Here is a 22932-nt window from a genome sequence, read left to right on the forward strand (position 1 = left end):
CTCCTTCAAATACAAAGTTAACCTGATGTTTTAAAACACATTCATGTCTTTCAAAGTTACTCTGACTTTAAATGTTTTTCACCAAGTGGGCTACCTTGAGAGTAAGTTACCAAAACTTTCATGTCTGCTTCGGATAATCTATGATTCCTGTTTTTAATTATAATGTTACTTTTTATCTTAGTTTTCAAAAACATAAGAAAAATCACAAGATGAATTTTTTAAAAAATAACAAATCCAAACTGTGATACAAACCATGTTATGATTATAAGAAATTACTGGCAGCATATGAATTTGTGAAGGCTGCTGACTACCAAAGCAGTAGACTTACCATATGATTATAATAATAACTGAGGCTTTCTGTGTAAGTCTAGATGCACACAAAATTTCACACAATCAGAAACTATCTAATCCTATTTAAATACACAGAAAATTTTTAAAAATGTTATACCAGGCAAATAATGAGACTTAAAAATAATAAAGCGTTCATATAATATTAAAAGTATCCAATTTAGGCTGTGGGGTGGGGTTAAACTTAACAAAAATCAGAATTAAAATATACAATAAGCATTTCAGAGTCATGAGAGTTTGAAACTGATTTCTCCTGAAAAGAATTGTTATGTTCCTGAGTCACACTAATGGAAGTCATTCAGTAATTCTAAGCAGGCCAAGTTCCTCTACTGGTCCAAATCACCTAAAATGACAATGCAGTAGGAAATCTATTCCTGAACATCATTTTGCAGTGCTGACAGAATAACTATATAGTAGGGGAATATTTCTGAACCTTATTCAGGAATAAAGCAGAAGCAACCTACAGATATGCCCTAATGTAAAACCGTGAGGGTATATTTAGGATATAAGTAAAACATACCCTATGTAAAGTCATAGATCAACTTGAGAGAAAGCAATTAAGTGACTGTCACATACAGCTAAGTACAAGTTACGTTTTAGAAACACTTTAGGTGAAACTAAAGGTATGTTTCACATGTAGTCGGCTCACACAAAAGCCTCACAGCAAGTGCTAACTCAGGCAGTATTTCTCCTGAGACTGAGAGGGGCTAAGTAACTTGTCAGGTCTCCACGGCATCATTTCTACAATAATCAGATCTGTCTACTTGTCACTAGTATTAACAATTATATAATGGGTAAAAGCAGCCCCAGCATTACCTAATTATTACTTATTAATTAAAAAGTACTTCATATGAGTTACATGGCCAATAAGGTCTCACTTCCATTTATCTTTACATGATTGACTAATGTATGCTTCTGACTTTGTTCTTTTCAGAGTAATATTAAAAAAACACAATTTTTTAAGTAAAAATCAATTGTTACCAGGAGAGATGATTCAGAAATATGCTTACAGACGTGAGGAGAGTTTAGATCTTAAACAGTTAATTTGTGAATAATCCACAAGGTGCTAATCAGGAACCATATAAGTTTGCAAAAATGCACTTTCTGTACAAGTAGCATACGGTCATTATGAAAAATGTCAAGGCATGCAAATCACTCTGATTTCCATGACCCAGAGGATCACTGACAACATTTAGGCAAAAGCCCTTCTGGATAGCTTTCTGGGTAAGTTAATACATAGATAAATGCAACATATCATATAAACTTACAAAAATAGTTCTGTAATGTTGGAACATTGCAATGATATTTCTAGTACCATGATGATGATAGAGCTCTGAAAGTGAGGGTACTTCTATGTCAGTATCTGTTTTTTTCAGAGTTCCTTTTGTTTGAGTCAGGAATTATCTCACTGGAGATGTTCCTCCTTCATTTGATCTTTTCCTCTCTATTCATAACACATTCTCAGGCACTGGGAGGAAATCCTGTGTTCCATAGGTGAGCTACATAGGAGCTGCAAAAACCTGGCTATTTCTTGGTGGTGGTAAGCTGGTCTCCAAACCTATGCTTGAACTTTTGCTTTTGCTATTTTGCTAGAGGCAAAAAAAGCCTGACTGGTTTTCTGAGTCCACCCCCACCATCCCAGGGGCCACCTGGGCTGGGGGAGGGGCAGCAAACTCACCCTGCAGCTGTGGACTTGGCTTGCTTTCATTCCCCAGCCTTTTTCCTGCCCTTCCCAAGGTCAGAGTTGAGTAGGTTTGAGTGCTGTCTGTTGTTCTGTTAGGATGTATGTGTATGTTCTGCTAGTATATACAGGGCGTCCTGAATAGAGAACAGTGGCCAGGATGGCCCACTCGTCCCATTTCCAGAGCTCTGTAATACCTAGGGCAACTCTGAGACTTTCCAGGTTTTGCAAGACTAGAATCAGCTTGCTTTATGGGCCTCAAGCCAGAGGGCTAAGATGACTACTTTCTTGCCTCTCCTGTATCCTTTGATTTTTGCCTATCTATCATCTCCTCTCATTTCTTTAACCTTTTGGTCAGGTTTAACTTTCTGATATGTTTTGCCCCATTTAGTGTGATTTGGTAAGTTTTTTGGGGGGTGGGGCCGAGATAAAGTTGAAATGTTTGTTAAGTGAATTAAACACACAAGAGTGCTTAACACACTTGTGTGTTTAATTTACTGTAAATTAAAAGGGTATGTGTGTATTCAGTTTAATTTTATAACCATACATTATGTGACAGGCACCATGTTAGAAATTTCACAAATATTATCAATAATCCTCACAACCCAGACATGTGTTACTACTTACATTTGACAGATTTAAAAACTGAGTCCCAGAGAGGTACTATCAATTCCCTGGGTTCACAGGACCACGAAGTAGCACAGGAAATGCTGAATACAAAATCCATGGATGGACTTAACAGATTTAAAATGCAAGTAATGACTCTCTCTGCTCCATTTCCAAAGACTGTAAAATTTTTGAGATTTTGGGGTTTGGTTATGTAGTAATACCATTCTCCTAGTCTAACAATCCATAACAATAACAGGTAACCTCATAATTATGATGTCATGGTATTCCTCTCTGCCTCACTCCCACATCTAGCCCCTTAACGTAAGGGAACAGGTAGGAAGAACAAGAACTAGTAGGGAAAGGGAAAACACACAACCCTGACATCTTTTCTTTCTTTGCATTATTATTTTTAGCAATAATAAGGCACCTAGATAGCCAAGTCTCTTCCATTCGAATATGAAGAAATACCGAGTAAACTAAAAACTTTATTCAGCAACCAACCCCTCGATCAGCCCCCATGTTGCTTTTTCTCAAAGATATACTTTCTAGGAAAGAGACTTCTCTGAAAGAATTGACAAATATGTAATTTGGTTTTTATAATGGTGTCATATACTTTTGTCAAATGAAAAAAAAAGTGTGTTTTTAGTTCAATTTACATTTGGGAAGCATCTTTGTGGGAGGGAGTACATTTCACAAGAATTAACCTGGCCACGTGAAATAGGCAGACATGGCCTCAGTCACAGGATCCTTCCTGGGTCCCAGTCTCAGCTTTATCACTTAAAACTTTCCCAAACCTTGGGTTCCCACCAACCAGCTCTCAAGAATAATGCTGCTGTGAATAGTTGGTAGAAACTGCTGGATCCGTTATTAATTTTGTTGTGTACACCTAGGAGCAGAACTGGTGGGTGCTCCAATAATTCTATGTTTAAATTTCTGAGGAACTGCCAAACTATCTTCTACAGCTGTCATCATCATTTTACGTTCCCACCAGTAATGCACAAGGTTCCAAATTCTCCCTATGATCTCTGACATTGGTTATTTCCCAGTTTAATTATTGTAGTTGTGTTAAGCATTTGTGAAATGGCACCTCTTTATGGTGGTTATTTGCATTTTCCTAATCACTAAATATGCTTAACATCTTCATAAAAGCTACTTCTCCTTATAGGACAATCTATGCTGGTTTTGTTTTTTTTTTTTCAGTGATTATAGTGTTATCCACATACAAAGGCAGGTAAAGGACAAAAGGATCATTTTCCTCTTTGGGCAACAGGTTAATTACTTCATCACAATATGTTAGAAATGATGATGTATCAAGAGAGCTTGGCGAAAAAGATTTCAGCCTCCCTTATTCTATCCAAATTAAAGTATATTTGGAGATACTCCTGCTTTCTCCCTCCATATAGAATTCCTTAGCTGTCCAAAAGTTCCAGCCCTCTAGGTAAAGGCTCACATGGTTTCTGATGGCATAAGGGGTGGTTAGTACTTTCTGCTGTGTCTCACTAGGTGACTATTCCAGGGTGGATTCTCAACACCTTTTGTGACATACCTCAGAGCCAGCACTGAACCAGTGGCATGTGATCATTATACTCTTCAACAGAATTTGCAAGACATAGTCTTACTGCATTTTACAGCATTTTAAAGGCATTATGAAAATGAATCTATGCCAGGAAATAACATCTAAGTACAAGTGAAGAGTTTATTACTTATTACATCTCGCTTACCTAAAATATTTTGATTGCTTCTTAAAATTTTAGTAACTTTTTCAACACATTGAACAAATAAATGCAAAATACATTCCCACCTATCTCACATATTAGATGCATAAAGAAAGAGTATTAAGGATGGTCCTTTGAAATTTAGCCTTCAAAAAAAAAGGCACTCAGAAATAGGCTATATTTTCCCTTTTTTCCCCTTTGGAAAAATTTCTTCCAAGTGAAAAATGTTTGATGCAGATTGAAATATAAATATAGAGATTCTGTGGTTTCTACTTGAGTCCTGTAAAAAAAAAATAAGAGAAATTTAAAAAAAAAAAAAACACTCTTCTTTTCTGGAGTGTGAGTCACAAGAGATATTGTAAGCAGATTCAATCACAATCACACAGTTTTTTTTTTTTACTAAATTTTAGACTAAGCGGTCCTGTTCAGGTATACAGTTATCTACTTATCACAGGTCTACAAACTTCATGTGATTATGTGTGTGTGTTCTTTCACCTTCTATAAAGCGCAAACATTGAACAAGATCAGGTGACTTGATAGGATAGTTTTCAACCATATGCTCATATAGGCCTCACTTTAACATGCCTAGAAAGACACTAAATAAATTTAATAAATGCCAGTATAAAGTAAGTCTCAGACATTTCACTCATTCATGGGTCAACACATTAAATACTATTTGGAAAGAAAACCTAAAAAAGATAAACTATGAGATTAAATCTACTTAAAGCAGTTACCACAAGCTCAATAATATCAATAAACTTCTTAAAGTGGATAAAATGAAACTACAAGTTGTACTGGTAGATTTACTTTACCTAAATACACATATTTCTAATAGACATGAAAAAAATGTAGGGAAGTAAATTATTCTCCCTGTTTAAATAGGTCTTTGACTTAAAGGAGTGATTTAAAGGCATGAAGGAAAAATTGGGAGATAATAGCATTCAAAAGGCAGGACAAGTTTCTATTTCCATAACAAGGTCTCTATAGTTGGATAGTATACATTTTTTAAAGATTTATTTATTTATTTATACAAGAACTGGGGTACAGGCCAGATGTGCGGGAGGGTGAGAGGATTCACCAGAGACAGTGGGTAACAGAACAGGCAGACTTGACGAAATACACTGCTGAGGGGAGCAGCGGCACGACAGGAGAGGTCTGCAGCGCCATGTGGGACCCTCGCCAGCCGACCGAGATGGAACCAGCACTGCAGAGGCTGTGGACAGCTTCAGAGCACTGCGCTCAACCACCTGCACCACCAGGGGAGGCCCTGGATAGTATACGTTTTATTAAATACAAAAGATATGACAGTTTTGACTTTCCACATGAACCACTGTGAGGTTTTTGAGTTCATCTTAATTGCTATTACCTCCACTGCCTAAGCTTGACACTATTTCAACATAACTGTAACCTTCAAGTGGGCATTTGAAATCATCCCCTTTAGCAAGCAAAAAACCCACATTTATGCACACTTCAAAAAAAGTGTAACACAACTGGAAACAGTTTGATATTCTATGTAACTGTCATGAAAATGCTTCTGAATCTGTGCTTACTACTTCTAAGAATTTATCACAAAAAATACTATGTAATTTACTCTCTTTTTTCATGCTTCTCTATTTTGTAACCTCTCCTTTGACAGTTATCATAGTAATATTCCTAATCCAAAATTAACTAGAATAGATTGAAAAATCAGTAGACAAAGGGATGTTCTAAATTATTGCAGGGTGAGGGTCTTCCAGACAAGAAGTTTCAGTAGCATAGCTTTTACTCTGTGCATTGCGTGTTCTTTGTCAGAAAATTCAAATAGAAAACACACACATTTCCATATATAAAATACATATAAAGTACATATAAAGTGGAAAAAGTATTGCTATAAACCAAGAAACATAGGAAAGAAATAAATGGTCAGCTTTAATTGAGTACTCACTGAATTCAGGTCAGTCTACATTAGGTCTTTTATTCTGAAATACTGTAAATAGTATAATTGAAGCTTCTATCTACATAAAAGTAAGGTACGATTATTGATGTTATTTTAGCATCTAGGAAATGAGAACTATTATAAGCTTATTAGTCAACATTATGCTTATTTGCATAAAGATGTTTACAGCAATAGTCTTTATAAAAATATGAAACTGCAAACATTCAAAATGTCCAATAAGGGGCCAACAGCACAATAACCTAATATGTCAACTGAGAGGAATATTGTGGTCAGTTAAAGCAAGTATATTGATACATAGTTTTAAACTTGTTTGTAAAATACAATTACTTAAAGAAAGGTCAAATTCATTTCAAAGCTATCATCACTGACTTATTATGTGATACTGTGTATATCTAAATAAATATTGAAAGGGATTCACAAGTGAGGAAGTGATAGATGCACTATTCTTTAAAAATTCATAAGACAAAGTACAGAAAATCAATATTAGGAACAGGCACATCAAAACTGACCTATAGGAGAGAAAGGTGACCTGGACTAAGGTGAATTTAAAATACTTGGTAGTCACTGAAAAATAAAGAACTAAAAGGGCTCAAGTGAAGGAAGTCGCAGTAGCAGTTGTATTCTTTTTGATAAGTTTTATAAGATACAGGGCAACAGGACCTCCCTGGTGGCGCAAGACACAGCACTATGAGGCTATCTGCAGCCTCTGCAGCCACTGCATCAAGAGTTCGATCCCTGCTCAGGGAGCTACCCACATGGCACAGCAGACCTCTCCTGCCTCCCTGGCTGCTCCCCTCAGCAGTATATTTCAGTACATCTGCCTGTTCCGCTCCCCACTCCGCCTCTGGTGAATCCTTTCACCCACCGCATTTCGGGCCTGCACCCCAGCTCTTGTATGCATAAATAAATAAGTCTTTAAAAAAAAAAGATAGACAGAAACAACCATACAGGAAAGTCTGGATTATGTGTTTTTTTTCAGGGTTATCCCTAAAAATCTCACCCTGTTGACCTAACATAAACTGTGTCATTTAGAACTCAAGACCTTTCAAAGTATAACCCTAAATACGCTTTCAAAAATCTAACATATATCCACAGTTTCTAGATATTTCATAGAATAACTCTGTCAAAAAAGATTTTGTGAATTAAAGAAGAGAGAGTTTAGCTAGAACCTTTAATAAGCTGGGGAGCATGTGTAACCACCAGACAGGAATACAGTATAGATGTTTCTCAAAAAAGTGTTTCATTATCATGTTTTTCTACAGAATAGCATCAAGATTTTTACTCTGAGGTATGTGGATTGAGAAGTGATGGTTTAAACCATTACTCTATTGTCTCACTATTAAATGATTTTAGCAATTTTAAAATAATTATGAAGAATCTTGCTAAAAATAAAACAAAGTTTAAATTTACTTAATTTTAATTTTTCTGGTTACATCACAAAATTTGTCATGAAGAACCCAACACAAAACTGTTAGATAGAGAACACTAATTGTCCCTTCAAATGCTGAATGACTAGAGTTCTGGAATTAACAGGCCGAGCTTGCAAAAATGGAAAAAAAGCTTGGGGTTGAAAAAGGCAAAGAGACACTTGCATGAAGCCACACTACCAGAAGGAAATCTGTTAAATTAGGTTTTCTGGTTGCAGTTTGGCTGGTGGGTAGGGAAAGTTCCTTGACAATTCTTAATCATGTGTTATCTCCGTTGCATATTTGGGGCCCAAATTCCCTCAGTCATGTACTATCAGAACCAAAATATTCTTCAAGATCATTGAAAAATAGACCTTGAAGCAAACCATCAATGAATGGTCACAATTAAAATTCCCATGAAGAGGATCTCATGGACACAGTTCCTGAGGAAACAAACTCCCGAGAAGAGGAGGCAGTAAGTATGTAGAGCCGGAGGATATAAACAGCAGACAATAATGGCAAGACACTGTGTAGCTCTAGCGTGAAAGTGAACATGCATACCTGGGGAAAAATGGAACATGGAAATAATGTACATATATTAACTGAAAACAAATTTTCAGTATTTGGCTTAAGCCTCAGAAGAGGCAGAACAGGAAAGTATACATAGGAATACAGTCTTGAGAGCCTACAAAATGCAGAGAACAGAAAATTTAAAAATAGATCAGTGGAAGTCTGGGAGACACTGAGGCTAGATCAAGAAGGTCTGACGTATTCTAGAAATAATAGAGAAAGAAGTAGAGGCATTATACAGAATGAAGAAAAATAAAGACACACACACACACACACATTCACTTAAAAGCCCAGTATAAAACAAAGAATTTTTTAAACAATCCACACCAAGAAACATTATGGTGAAGTAGCAGAACTGGAAGTAAAACGATTATGTATCATTAGTCACTGAGGTTAGACTGATCACTCCTAATAAAAAGTAACTTGTATTAACTCAGGACTATATGCATAGCAAAACCACTTTATGAGAATAACAAACAGAAAAACAAAACAAAAACTTTAGATAGTTCAAAACAAAAACAGTGTAAAAACAAAAACTTTACACAGTTTACCAACAATACACCTCACTAAAGACCTACTCAGCACTATCTTATAGTACTCTAAATTATTTCTCAATCGGTTTGATAATCTAGATGAAATACACCAATTCTTTGAAGGACACATTCTTCCTAAAACTCCAGGAAAAGACAATCTGAATCATTTTATATTTAGTAAAGAAATAGCATAAGTAAGTAAAAACCTTCCAAAATACAAAGAAGCAAGCCCTGACTGGTTCACTGGTAAATTCTATCAAGCATTTAAGCAAAATATGCCAATATATACCAATTCTCTACAGTCCCTTTCAGAGAGAAACAAACAGCGAATATTTGCTAAGCACTGTGTAATTCCAACTATGTCACATTCTTGAAAAAACAAAGCTCAGGAGACAGAAAAAAGACAAGTGGTTGCCAGGGGTTGGGGAGCAAGAAGGAATAAATGGTTGGAGCTTAGAGGATGTTTAGGGCAGCAAAACTATTCTGAATACTACAATAGTTGAGAGTTGCCACTATCTACATTTGCTTAAACCATAAAATGTATGACACCAGGAGCAATCTTAAAATAGATTATAGATTTTTGAAGATGATGATGACTCAATATAGGGGCCATCATGGAGTGGAATGCTGATGGTAGGAGAGACTGTGGGGGTGGGGAGGCACGGAGTATATGGGCACACTCTGTACTTTAAACTCTCAGGAAAATTGAGTGTAAACTGCTCTTAAAGAAAAGACAGTATTTAAAATACATTGTCAGGCCAAATTAAAAAATAAAATTCTAGTTACATGCTGCTTATAAGAGATAATTAATGAATGATGAAGAACTTTAGACACATTCAACCAACACTGAATCATAATCAGTAATAGTTAGGCAAAGGGCATTCCTAGAATAAAGGAAGGCATCACTGCAAAATGACACCAGGAAGACAGAACAAATTTAAATGTTAAATAGTAACATGCTTCATAATACATAAACCAAAAACTGACAGAACAGCAAAGACAAACTGAGAGTCGTACTATTATACTAACATTTCTCTCAATCAGATCACACAGCAGAAAATCAGTATGGTAACATGAAATTTGAACAAAACTAATAGCCTAGATTAATGGACATATATGTAACGCTACACCAACAGTAGGAGAATAAACATTTCAAGTACACATGGTGAACAATTACAAAAATCTGCCAAACAGTGGGTCATTATTATATTTCAAAGACTTAGTGTTATACAAATATTAAACCCTGACCACAATGTAATAATTAGCAATCAATAATAAATACTTAAAAATGTCATCCTAGGAATTTTTTAAAATTCTAAATAGTTTTATACTGAATTAGGCCCAGTTATCAGCCACAGTAAAATACAGGATTGAGCTACTCCATGCCACCCCTGGCACAGGCAGTACATTTCTCTTTCACAGGGAAAAAAAGAGGGCAATGAAATAATTTTGACCACAACACGTAAGTATGTACTTCATTACAGAGGAATTTACTAATGGCGTATCCATCCTGTAATGGGGTTCATTATCCCTTAAGTATGAACTCTAACAGCATTTTCATATAGAAAAGTTTAATTGAATCTACATACAACTTCTTAGGTTTCTTTCCAATGTACACACAGTTTCTTCATAGCAAATTCAATGGAATGTCTACTTTTCTAATGTTTTATGTAAATAAACAATGTCAGAAATCAGATTCCTATTCTAGACTATGAGTTTTTAAGGGTAGTGAATAAAATATATGCTTTTGCAAACTATGCAGAGATGTGCTGAGAATGACTTCACACATCTAGAGACAATTCTACATATTTAGGGCTCTGTTTTCGTTGAGTGTGTATGTCAAAACCTTGAGTGTGTATGTCAAAACACTCATTTTAACTAATTCCTCCCACTGTTCACTTTTTCTTTTTTTTTAAATTATAACTTTTTTTTTTTTCTTAAAGATTTATTTATTTATTTATATAAGCACTGGGTACAGTCAGAAGCGCGGGAGGGTAAGAGAATTCACCAGAGCCAGAGCGGGGAGCAGAGCAGGCAGAAGGAGCTAAGTACACTGCTGAGGGGAGCAGCGGGCGGCAGGAGAGGTCTGCGTGCCTTGTGGGACCCTCCTCTGCTGGCCGGGGAGCAGCTGGGGATCAAACTGGTGCAATCCAGCGCTCAAACGCTGCGCCACCAGGCAGGCCCCCTCCCATTGTTCACTTTTACCCTTTCCTTTTTAAAATCATCAGTTTATGGTACCCTCAAGCCTAGGCTTCATAAACTCACAAAACAAAGCCATATATTAATATTATAATTTTTAATCACATTATCCCACATCCCAATGTATCTACTCTAACTTAAGATTAAAAATGCCTGTTTGTAAATTATTTAATGATTTATTTTTATAATATCCTTCCTTAAATAACTGGTAAAACATACTATATGGGATGAAATTATTCAATATCAGAAATGTAATATAAGATTTTTCACTCAAAAATTCTACTTGTAATCTCTTAAAAACACATGCACTGACTATTTAGGGGCATGATGGAATTTTTAGTAGTGGAAATGATTTTTTTATCTTGATCTAAGTAGGTTAGTTTTATTTTATGTGAACTATTCTTCAGTAAAACTGAAGAAACAATACACACACATCTAAACTGATTTTAATACTTATTCTATTTCTGTCCACAAACAGTACTTTCTCTTCCAGTCAAAAGTCAGACTTTCAAGTTCCTATCACTTTTCCTATCCTATCACTTCTTGAAAACTTAGGATGTATCAACTGCTATTATCTATAATCCCAGAATATCTTATTTCTTTATCTAGTGTCTTTTTTATTGTATTAGAATATATTTTCAGTATTTCCGTAAGATTTCTAGCTTCATGAAGGCACAGAATGTTTTATATTTTAAAAGCACTTTTCTACGATGGTGCCTGGTACATAGGAATTCTCAGTTTATTGCATTAGTGTTCAAGTCACACAGTTATTAAAACGACTGTGTAAAGATAACTTAAAGAAAAAAAGGACTATTGGATTAACATCTGACTCTGATAATAACAAGCAACTGTCTTTTTCTTAGGTACGAAAGAAAAAAAGTAGTGGTCACCTAAAAATTGTACACAAATATTATTGGGAAACTAATTAAATAACTCTCCTAAGTGCAATCTGACCAACGCTTTAACAAGGTTACAGTCGGAACCACACCAATCATCTGGTTTGCAAGATTTCCTGCTGGACATCAACACCAACCACTCGTTAGGCCCAAAACCACCTTGGGAAATAGCTGTGGCTGAGATTTACACAGAGCAGTAATGGACTAAATTACTGGTTCAGTTGAAAAACAGGTCAGAAGCATATATAACATGACAGAAATTGTAAAGTCAATAAAAGAATTATATATCAGACTCCCAGCCCCACTCCTCAAAATTAAACTGAGAGTTTTAAGACTTTGAAGTTGTTGGAAGATTTCAGGAAGGTCTGGCAAGTTTTTCACAAACCTCGTAATTATCATGAAATGCTGATTTGTGAATGACAGCTTGAAGAGTATCACATCTTTGTTATCTTATAGATAGGAGATCAAGTAATCATGCCAAACACCCTTGACATATTTTCTTCTTTTTTTTTTTTAAGATTTTTTTATTTATTTATTTATACAAGAACCAGGGTATAGTCAGAGGCGCGGGAGGGTCAGAAGATTCACCAGAGACAGAGCAAGGAACAGAACAGGAAGACTGAAGAAATACACTGCTAAGGGGAGCAGCAGGTGAGACAGGAGAGGTCTGCTGTGCCATGTGGGATTCTCCCCAGCCAGTCGGGATCAAACCCGTGCTGCAGGGGCTGCGGACAGCTTCACAGTGTAGCATTCAACCACCTGAGCTACCAGGGAGGCCCTGACATATTTTCTTAAAAGAATATACACCCATCTAGAGAAATATAGGAGATAAAAAGACATCTATGCACATATCACATACACATGTGAAAACTGATTTTCAGTATTTTCATCCAATTCACTGATGATATTGAGCAAAATAAGATTAAAGACAATATGCTGTGTACCTCCACTCCAAAACCTCCAGGAAGCAAGCTTTAGAGCATGTGTTTATATACTCGATAAGGTCATTTAGCAAAACTATTTATTGAAAGCCCTTCCCCTCAGATTTTATACTTTCATTCACAAGGATCTTGTGAGAGTCTTCCGTTCATTTATTTCACACACTATCCTATCCTGCTTTACGGACAAGGCTTGCAAATACAACCCCCATAAGGTAAGTATCACATGCAAATTTTTTATTTTGGTCTCTGGAAGGTTTTGCAATTTGCCAAATTCATTTTTATCTAAAGAGACTCATGAGGCTCCACAGTGAAATGTGTCCTATTTCCTCCATCACTCCATCTGGGTGGCCTGGCCTGGAGGCACCAATGGGGGCTGAGCTCAATCAGGCTGGAGTGGCTGCATCCTGGGGGGCAGGTAGACTGCAGCAAAGGTTCAGCACAGAGCATTATCTCATCCAAGGGGTGAACAGTGGGAGGTAGGAGCATGTGAATGGGGAAGACTCTGAATATTGCCAAGTCTCTGGAAGTTGGCATCATCAGGGGGCAGCGGGCAGGCTGGCCAGCTGTTGGCCTGGCAATATTTTCTTAGCAGTCTGTGTTGGCTCCAGAAGTGACTATTCCTCTTTAACAATCCACTTGGGAATCATGCCAGGAACCATCATTATAATCATCAGTTTGTGTAATAGTCTATGAAAGTTAAGAGTACTTTTCCATTTGCAGTCTAGGGTACTTAGCTCATTTTTTGAAAACGCCAGAAAAAAGGCAGTCAAAGTTTCAGTGTTCATCTGCTGGCTCCTGATCACAGCCCACCAGGGACGGCATGATGTGCAAGGACCAGCAGGCTGGGGCACTATTGCCCCCTTTACTCTGGAGTTTCTGTACCCTGGTCAAAAGTGAACTTAATACTGAGGGAGAACATTGAAGGGACAACACAGGAATTAGAAGACCAAAAAATTAAGCAGGACTTAAGTTCTCCACTCTCCCCAGTATCATTACAAATTTTCCCCCAAGCAGTGAGTAGAACTGTTCTATGACTTTCTTCTAAATGAGAACATTACTAGTACTATATTCAATGAGGCTGATGATTTGCTTATTGTCTCAAAGAATTCTTTCAAGAGAAATAGAAAGCATCTTTCTACTTTCTGTGTAGATGTCAACTGAAAATTTCATGACTCTTTTAAATTTACAATAAAGTACATGGAGAATAAAGAAAACTGAAGTATGTGGTAAGAGAGAAAAACAATTTATGGCTAGCCACAATCTGCCAACATGTCACTATATACATTTGGGACAATAATTAGCAGGTAATAAAGTGTGTTTTTCCTGGCAGGCAAATGGTCTCAAGACACACTTTTTCTGCTTATTTTATGAAAATGAGACTCAGGTGATCCTGATGGCATGCTAAGAATGGATTAGAATAATAACACCATGACTCTTCTAAAAGTAATAAAATTAGTGCTGTTACTATTTTATAATCACATATGAAATTAAGTTTAAAAAGAACTAGTAATATCTATTATTAATTCTTAGAAATTTGGATATTGATACCTTTCATTTTACTTATTGCCCGTATAAATAACAGCATGAAAAAAAGCAATAAATTAATTGCTTAAACTCTGCTTAAATTTATGAGAAAGCTGAACTTGGACTGTTTTGATGTAATTAGAGTACTTTTGAAATACACAGAAAATATAACAACCAGAATTCCTCGATATCTACCTAAATATATCATGTGATTTGCTGAAAGCATTTGGCATGTACTCAAGTGCAGTGGGAATGACGGATGTAAACGCAGGCTTCTGGTACTTTCAGAGACTATGTAATAAATACAGATACAGAGCAGGTTCAGGAAAGTATAGCATAGCACTTAAGCATCCTTAAAAAGCCATGGCAATCTCAAAGTAAAGCAAATAAATACATTAGTCAGCATTCTCCACAGAAACTCTGAGATATTGGTGTGGGGCGCCGGGAAGGTGTGGAACATGTTAGGGTAGAATTTTGAAGAACTGGCTCCTGTTATCAGAGGACTAGCAAGTTCAGATCCTTTAGTGCAGACAAGTAGGCAGGCTGCACAGACAGGCAGGATTTCTGTGTTACAGTGTTGAAGAATTTCTTTTTAAGAGAAAATATTACTAAGGTTTCCCAAATTAAGTCCTTCAACAGATTGGTGAGGCCCACCCACCATGTCAAGGGCTATGTCCTTCAAAGCCAACTTGTTATACTTGTTGAGCAATCTATAAAATATCTTTATAAGCACAGATAGACTAGTTTTTGAACAAACAATTGGACAGCATTGCCTAGTTAAGCTGAGACATAAAATTAACCATCACACAAACCTAACAGGTTTTCACTTATCAAAGTAACAATGTAAAGATTTGTTGGTAAAAGCTCAATGAACAAGCAACTTCTTGTACTGCTGGTTATTTATAAATTGGCACACACAATTTCAACATATATCACAAGGTCATAAATTGTCGATAGTAGCGACAAAAGTTCTTGCCATGTAATTAATTTCACTACTAGACATTTATGGTAAGGAAAGAAAGCAAAAAAGGAAAGTGACATGTGGGCAAAATTACTCACTCCAATATACTGCATACTGAAAAGCAGTTGGGACCTGAGCTTCTGCCAATAGGGAGTACAAAGTTACTGAGGCCTAAAGATATACTTGTACATTTAAAATTTTTAATGAGTAACTCTAAAATGATAAGCATTATGAATAAAGAATATTTAATAAAAATATTATCTTCAGTGAGTTTTCAGGGTACTGAGAAAGACTTAACAATTTTATAGGTGTGTTTTTAAGTGAAAACAGGAAGATATTATGTAATCTACTTTCACAAGCATGAGAAAGGAGCAAATTGGTGGGAAACAATTAAAAAAAAATAAAGCTTAATTACTGACTTTTCCTTTCTTTCTTTGTTTCTAATTTTCTAAGCAACAAGGAACCTCTGACAGCAACAAACTGGAAGTTCCATGCAGGGAAGGCTGAGACTTGTGAGCTGGTATACCTCTAGCGCTTAGCAGTGTCTCACGCATACAGATGTCAAGAGTATTTGCCTAATTCATATTACACTTGTAAAATAGGAAAAATAAAATTAAAACATTTTAGACAAAAGAACTGTCTACACTGTTAGCCTCTGTGTTCTTATTTCATGGTCTGTTGGAGTCTGTTGGCCTGACTGCTGCCGCTTCTACACAGATGCAGTGGGAGAAGTGGAGTCAGTGGGTTCTTCGGAGTTGATGGCTCGGCTCTCTGGCTCCCCTTTCCTTGCCAGTCAGTGTCTCTCACTGTGCTTCCATCGCCTGGTGCTAGCTAGGCTTTCACCGGGGTGGGAAACTTTTTGGGACATGGACGTTTGTGTTGTTCCAGCCCCAGAACCCACTTTAAGGCTTGGTGAAATGTGCCATAGTGTTTGTTGTTGTAGAATACCTGACAAATGAACACAGACTGAAGGAGTTCCTGGACAATTAAGCACCTCCATAAACACCTAGAACATGACTACTTCTCATTAAATAATTAGTGACTGTAACTTCCTATTTTATTATCGGACTTTAATCTGCCCTTGCCTTCCCCACTTATTGGGGAGGCAGATAGTCTACTTTGCATCCTCTGAAAGCTTTCAGGAAACATTCTGGATGTCCTTTACTAAATTTCTCTATACTTTTATTTTATTCTATGGGAGAAAAACTCAGGTGTTTTGTGCTAAATCTTTTACTCCCTTTTCCAAGAAATCAGTGTTTTAATCTGATTTTTTAAAAAGCAACATTTAAAAAACTTTTTCAATCTGTTTTATAGTACCAATCTGCCATAAACACAATAATTTCAATAGCTGCTCTTCAGCTTTTTCTAAAACACAGATGCTACCCCAAAGCAGTTAAATCCCTCCGAAGGCACATTCTACTCAATGAAGAAACAGTGACCGAGCAGATGTTATCATGAGCTACAGAGTTTGGGCTTAGGACTCTATGACTTTCCCTTTCTGTCAGTTTATTGGTGACTATTTTATTGCATTTATGAGAATATTTTTATCTAGCTTTGATGATCACTGGCAGTTCTTTTTACTACAAATTACATTTTTGGTATGTTTTATTTATTGACTGGTATTTTTATTTACTTCTGAGTTTAAAACACCACTTTTTTTTTTTTTTTTGGTTGAGGAGAAGGGAGATAAGAATGAATATGTGAAGGTCCCTGCTCTTTTGTTGCAATCTCATCTAGTGGTGGTTTTGAATATTTCCGGTTCTTAACTTTTATGACCTCATGCTAGATCAGCTGGACAGTTTGCAGGGAGATTATCCTCATATGCGTATGTACACTTTGACCTGTTCATTCTACCAAAAAGTAGTCCTGCTGCTTTCTTGGCTAACTGCACACATTGTTGGTACTCTCCCCATATTAACTGAAGTTTTTTTTGGTAATGTATTAAATGTTGGTCTTAGTTCAATCCTCTCTGCTGCCAGGGCAAGCAACATCATTTCTCTGCTAGAGTTCAGTGACGAGGTGACACAACTCTCTTGTGCTCTTTCCTTTCCCACCCACCTCTTTAGGATTTTTCTCTATAGGCAGCTTTCTCGTATTTATTCCTCTGTGAGCAAGTCATTTTTCTATATTAAGCTCATTTGTCACAGGTTCCAAAAGATCTTTTGTTTTGGCCACTGAGTATTAAATTTAACCATGTTCTTTTGCCCACTTTATTTTTTTTTTATTTTTTATTATTATTTTTTTTAATAGAGGCATGTTCCATTTATTTATTTGTCTGCTTGTTTGTTTGTTTTTTGTTTATACATGCACTGGGTACAGTCAGAAGCGCGGGAGGGTGAGAGAATTCACCAGAGCCAGAGCGGGGAGCAGAGCAGGCAGAAGGACCGAAGTACACTGCTGAGGGGAGCAGCGGGCGGCAGGAGAGGTCTGCGCGCCATGTGGGACCCTCCTCCGGTGACCGGGGAGCAGCCGGGGATCGAACCGGCGCCGCAAAGGTTGCGGGCAGCTTCGCAACCCAGTGCTCAACCGCTGCGCCACTGGGGAGGCCCCTTTTGCCCACTTTAATATATGACCTTTTGCTATCATTGATAGCATGAGTTTTCCTAAGCTCTTATTTGCTTTGTAAAGTCTATTTCACGGAAATGATGTGTTTAAAATATTAAAATTTAAAAATGTAAAAAAAAAAAAAAGATCCATTTGTTTTGTATTCTGGACTTGTTTTCATACTTTCTTGGGTTTTGTTTTAATTTTCTGTTTACAGTATGTAGGCTTTATTTGTTAATCTTTGCCATTCCATTCCAGTTTAAGAGCCAGCACCACCTGCTTTTATTTATAATCGCAATTAATTAACAGGAATTTTTCTACTTGCCTTAAACAACTTAAAAAATGGGGAAGGGGAGTGAAACAACTCTCTCAGACATAAAGCAAAAGGTAGAAATAAGAGAGGGGAAATAAATGAGGTAAATTCTACAAATAACTCACTTTATTGTGCAACGGGGTTACTGGAGGTAGGGGAAAAGCAAGGCATATCCTGGCAATACCCTTGAGTTTATGGGCAAATCTGGAGTCATCAAGGCAAGACAGAGGTGGGATAGTAGTAATCTAGTACCTGCAAGGAGAGTGTTGCTGGCAAGAGCCTGGGATATCTGCAACAAGTCCTTCCTGCTGAGTCCCCACCTGCAAATGGAGCAGGTGTGCATGAGGAAACCATACAAATTCATGGTAAAAAAAAAAAAAACCTCAAAAAGGTGAAGAAGCAAGACCCACTGTTCACGTAAGTCCAGAACTAGCCAGTGTTCCTAGTAGCCAGTGAGGAAACCTCAGATGGGGCACTGCCAGAGGACTACAGATGGCAGGCACTGCACCACAGGACTGAGGCAACGTCAGCCTGGGCTGCAGGCTGCTCTGGTCCTAACCAAATATGAAAACAAACCTTGAATGATCCAACTATTTCAAAGTAACAGTTACAGCATAGGGGAAAAGCTAAAGACAAGAACATTTTTAAAGAAAATATATGAACCTAGCATCTAATAAAATAAAATTAGAAATGACTGGCATCCTATCAAAAATTAGCAAACATGAAAAGAAGTTAGAAAAGACAAGCCCCAGTGAGGGTGAGATTAGTGAGAAATGACAATGATAGCATTGTCATTAGCATTTATTAATGATAGCATTAATAAACAAGGATATTAAAACAGTTAGTACAATCATATTGCATGTGTTCAAGAAGGGAAACAAAACCCTAAGTGAGGGACTTGGAAAATAGAAAAGTAGATGGAAATCAAGTTTCTAGAAGTGAAAAATGAAATCTCTGAGATGAAGAATATACTGTATCAGATTAACAGTAGATCATGTAATGTAGAAGAGAATATTTAAGGTGAAAGACTGTTTTCAGCCAATATTTGGAACAATGGAAGAATATCTACTCTTACCATCTGTATTTAATAATCCCCTGGAGACACTGGACAGTGAAATTAGGCAAAGATACATGAAAAGAAAGCAGATTAGAAAGAAATATACTTTTTCTATTCCAATGAAGAAAACAGCCAAAAAAATCTCCAAAATAAAAATGTTCCTAAAACCTTTATCTCATTTATAATGTGATTTTATCAAGGTAACATGATACAAGGTTTACGTTTTTAACAAATCTTACTTCCACTAGCAGGAAATTGGAAATTGACAAAGATTAGTACCATTTACTATCATACTAAAAACTAGAAAAGGTCGTGCAAACGTTAATATTTGGAATCCCAGTTAAGTGCATTCAAGAGGCTAGGAAGAACGCACCTGCTCACGTAAATGGGCGTACTCTGCTCCAGGATTCACGCTCTGTACATCTCCCACAAGAAACCTGCTGTTTCCACCTCCATTGTAACTGGGGGAAGTCCTCTAAGGTTATTTGGGGTTCTTAGCCTTGGATTTGGGGGAGTGCACCATCTCCCCTTGAACTCTCTACTCTGCCCTTTCTTCTGTTATTGTGTTTCCAAATAAACCCTGCCTGTTGCCTGAATAACTGATTGCTTGTAAGCTTGACAACTGTAAAACAAAAATAAGTATGTACATGATCTAAAAACCAAAACAACACTAATAAATGATATCAAAGAGGACAAAAATAAAGAGGTCATTATTCACTCAGTGGAAGTTTCAGCCGATCTATAGATTTGTTGATTCAATACAATTCAAGTCAAAACACATCAATATTTTTGTAGAAATTGACAAGCTAATTCTAAAATTTATACTGAAAAACAGAATTGAGTCAAAAAGAATTTGTAAAAAAAAAAAAAAAGTTGGCAGAATCACACTACCAAATTCAAGTTCCACATTCTCAAGACCATGTTGTCACTGAAACAGAGCTATAAAATGAGTAGGTGACCAGAAAACAACCCACACATGTACTAATTTTTATCAAAGGTGCAAAAGCAATTCAATGAAGAAAAATGGTTATATAATGTGATGAATCAATTGGATACCATATGCAAAACAGAACAAAACAAACTTTGTATCTCATGCCATAAACAAAAAGGATGCAAATGTAAAATCTAGAAATATCAGAGGAGAACAACATTTTTGATCATCTTAGGTAAGGTCTATACAACATCAAAAATACAGTTCCTGAGAAAGCAAAATGATACGCCAGACTTAATATTAAAAACTTGTGCTCCTCCAAAGACATAAAAGTCCAATTATAAACTGGGAGAGAAAACTGGTAAATCATGTATCTGATTCAGATGAAGGACTTTAATGTAAAGAAACTTAAAAACAAAATAACACCCCACCCCAAAGTAAGAGAATAAGCACTTTATTAAAGAAGATAAACAGATGGTAAATAAGCACATGAAAAGATGCTTATATTATTAGTCAACTGCAAACTGAATACAACTTAAATGCAAATGCAAACCACAGGAGCTGCCACTACACAGCTAGAGGGATGGCTCCCATTAAAACAATAAACATACTGTTCCAAGAGCTGCTGGGAGTGGCAAGCACTGGAACTCCCATATATCTCTGGTGAAAATGCTTAACTGAAGGACCACTTTGGAAAACAGCTTCACAGTGCATCAAGCTAAGCATGAACTTACCTAATACCTGCCAGTCTCACTCCTAATTATTTATCCAAAGGAAATGAAAACATGTTTTTTTACTCCAAACTGACATATAAATGTTTTATAGCAGATTGATTCATAATCACTAAGAATTGAAAAGAGCCCAAGTCTCCTGCATGTGGTGAGTAAGCCGACAGTGGCATATTCACACAATGGAGTGATGACTCGGGTGGGCAGGGGTGAAGGTACATCATGGATGCATCCAAGTGTATATACTAAGTGTAGGCTCAAGGCAATATTCTGCGGGGTTACATTTTTATGAAACTATATAAGAGGTGAAACCATAAGGACATAACATAGTGAGTGTTTGCTGGGCATAATGCTGGTTACAAACAGCACATGGACATTTTGGAGTGATGTAACTTTTGCATTTTGATTGTGGTCGAACTTACATAACTAACAAAACTACTAAACTAAACTTTCAAAAAGATGAATTTTAGAGTATACAAATTATACCTTTTTAGAAATGAAAAAATGGGAAAAATGCCAATAACTACTCACTTCGAATGTAAAGAATTGTGTGAAAGCAAATATCCTGAAGTACAGGGCAAATAACTAGAAGCTACTATAGGTTCCTAACTGTCATTATTCAAGGGACTAATAGTCCACAGAGCAAATGTTCGTGAATATGGGAAGAGAAGCAGAGATACCTAGAGACACAAGCACAGAATAAGACGAGACAACGGGCCATCAAAGCAACACAACCAGATATAAAGATCAAAACTAACAGGAAGAAGAGGAGGTCAGTTCACACCTCTCTCCCTAATACATCCTCGGTGACAGTAAAACATGCTCTTAAATACTCATTTTAGGATGCACTTCATAAATAACATTTTAAGCCAGTTCCTAAACTGGATCTAAAGAGATGAGCCTTGAAGGAAATCGGAGGAGAAAAGTGCTTAAAGGAGATAAAATCTTAAAATAGACTATGAAAACTAAAGAAGATAAGCAGATGGTAAATAAGCACATGGAAAGATGCTTATAACATTATCAGTTAAGTTTTCAGTTTTTGTGTTTTAAGCTTAAAGTCTTTAGTTTTTATGACCGTTTTTTTTTTCAGCCCATAATATCACCAAAATGCTAGCTAATCATGTGTTAAGCCCTTGGGTTACAGACTTGTAGGTAGTTGTTTTTCATACTATCTGGCCAGTAAAAAAAAAAAAAAAAAAATTAACCTTCCTTTCCAAAAAAAGGTTTGGTTTTCAGTTTTACAGTGTAGCCTCAACAGAAAAAGCGGTTCTCACATTGTTTCTAAGGGTTCCATGCGTGACACAGCTCACTTGTGTGGTTTAACGATATGCCACTCTCTCTATTCCTATTTTCTTGCCCTTAGCTCCACACACTTTTCTGTTTCCTTTTACTACATTTAAGGTGCCAAGACCACAGTATTTTTCTGTTCTGCCCAAGCAGAATGAGTGGGTGTCTCGCAACAATCTATCATTACCAATTTTCCTATAGATGAATGCAGGAAATATATGAGAGTGTCCCTGTGATTTGGACAAGTAACACAATGCTACTCCAATCAGGAGCCAAGTGTGATCAGACACTGTGTATCGAGCACGTGTGTGCCAGGGTGCCACATGATGTGTAGGAGGCTGGGCACACACTACCCACTAATCCCAACTAAACCTAGATAGCATTTCTTTCATATTACTTCAAAGTAAATTTAAAAAATGAAACCAACTCTTTAAACACTAGGGTGCTTCTTTTCAATTATATTTTTAGATAATTTCATACACTATTTAAATCTTCTCTCTTTGCAATAAGGCTTTCTGCCTATCTAGGACCCAAACTAACTTCTTGCCTAAATTTATTATAGCATTTTTCAACTTTTTAAACTTTGCAGGTATCTATTGCAAAGACATACTTCTGAGATAAAGTCTGTTCTCAAGGGCCTCTAAGTTGGCGCAAGGAGTTAGACACAGCACTATGAAGCTATCCACAGCCACTGCAGTACAAGTTTGATCCCCAGCCAGGGAGCTCACCCACATGGCGCAGCAAATCTCTCCT

General features: G+C 36.6%; 1 protein-coding gene across 6 annotated transcripts in view; it reads right to left on the bottom strand.

Moving 5' to 3' along the window:
• The window catches only part of CCDC91 (coiled-coil domain containing 91), a 274863-nt gene that overhangs the window by 81683 nt on the left and 170248 nt on the right, over positions 1–22932 (bottom strand). The window lies entirely within an intron of this gene.

The sequence above is a fragment of the Talpa occidentalis genome, unplaced genomic scaffold (assembly GCF_014898055.3).
Source record: "Talpa occidentalis isolate TD23 unplaced genomic scaffold, MPIMG_talOcc4v2.1 talOcc4.16, whole genome shotgun sequence".
NCBI classification, from domain to species: domain Eukaryota; kingdom Metazoa; phylum Chordata; class Mammalia; order Eulipotyphla; family Talpidae; genus Talpa; species Talpa occidentalis.